Consider the following 1528-nt stretch of genomic DNA (forward strand, 5'->3'; position numbering starts at 1 on the left):
GTATAGGTGCGGGCTCCAGGAGACAGAGCAACCACATGGCACAAAATGGCATGGTGGGAGACCCGATCAGAGGCATTTTGGAGCCCGTATTAAATTCAGTTGGAAGTCAGCGCTCGTCCTGTCGTCTTTCTGTGTCCTTGTTTCGATTCGCGCTGTAGCTATTTTTTTGAAATGGCCCTAAGCTGTTCACGAGCGAGTAGTTTACCCGGCTTGGGAATGAAAGAGATTTTAGCATGCTTCCATTAAGGTGGAAGCTCCTCAGACCCCCAGCGATTGTTATAGTAGTTTGTTAGGACCTCTACGGACTGATCGTCTAAATTTCGAAGGAGCTTGTTGGTTGTTCCATCCTTTCCTGGCGCGGAGTTTGGGTGAATTTTAAGAAGGGCTGCGCGGACCTCGGCTGTAGATGGAACGATCCATTGTCTCATTGGTCTGGCCGGTGTATAGTGAAAGGGGCTCCTGCGGGCCCTGGGCAAGGTAACACTCCCTGAGACGGGCACGAAGCTGATTGCTTGTACCGAGAAGTTTATGTAAGAGGGTGGTAAGACGATTGCGGCTGGTTGATTTCGAATGAGAAGGATCAATCATGTGGCAAAGAATGGCCCATGTGCGTCGCATGCTGAGGTTGCCACGTATACTGTCGCAGAACTGACCCCATTGCGCACGAGCCAGATCAGGCGCATAGTTCTCAATAGTGGTGCGTAGATGAGCAATGCGCAGTTGAAGACGACGATTGTGCTTTTGACGGCGCCAGCGTTTCTGAAGGCCCTGCTACGCTGCCCAAAGAGGCTGAAGGGGAGTGTCAACAGTTTCCGAAGGAATGTCGGGGTCTAGGGACGAATCGTGGGCCTTCTGAATGTTTAAGCCAATCCTGAACTGGAGTATCATCGGTAGGGGGTGCTTGTTCTTGACAAGAGAGCCGAAAGGCTGGCCAATTTGTAATATCAGTGTGCTCAAGCTTTGGAGTAAATGCCAAATAGAGTCGCAAAGTGGACTGAATAATGAAGTGATCCCTTCCTAGGTTGTGGGGAGTACACTGCCATTTCAGGTCAGTAACGCGCAAGGAAAGTGTGAAGTCAGTAGAGGTATCTGCCTGTACACTATTGCCCATTCTGGTAGGAATAGAGGGGTCAGATTCTACTGTTAAGCGTCGAGTCTGAATTGCTTCCCAAAGTAAGCAGCCTTTCTTAGTGACGCGATTGTAGCCCCAGGCTGTGTGATGAGCGTTAAAGTCCCCAAGTATAAGAAGAGGGTAGCTAGTTGCCGCTTCTGTGAGCCGAGTCAGAAGGGTGCTAAATGTATGATTGGAAGCTTTAGGGCCACTGTAAACGCTAAGTACATGAAGGCAAGAGGCAGAGCGTTTTGGTGAATACAGGGTGATGAAGTCATGTGGTATCTCAATATCGGCAAATGTGTGGTGCTCAGCGGGAATGTTACGCTGTACCAGAACCGCCGTTGAGTTAGGAAAGCTTGATACCCTGTGAGCTTGACCTCTCTTCCAGGCTCTTGCAGGGCAATAACAGCTGGG

The sequence above is a fragment of the Haemaphysalis longicornis genome, unplaced genomic scaffold (genome assembly GCF_048455015.1).
Source record: "Haemaphysalis longicornis isolate Haplotype H1 unplaced genomic scaffold, Haemaphysalis longicornis Haplotype H1 scaffold_1, whole genome shotgun sequence".
Classification (NCBI taxonomy): Eukaryota; Metazoa; Arthropoda; class Arachnida; order Ixodida; family Ixodidae; genus Haemaphysalis; species Haemaphysalis longicornis.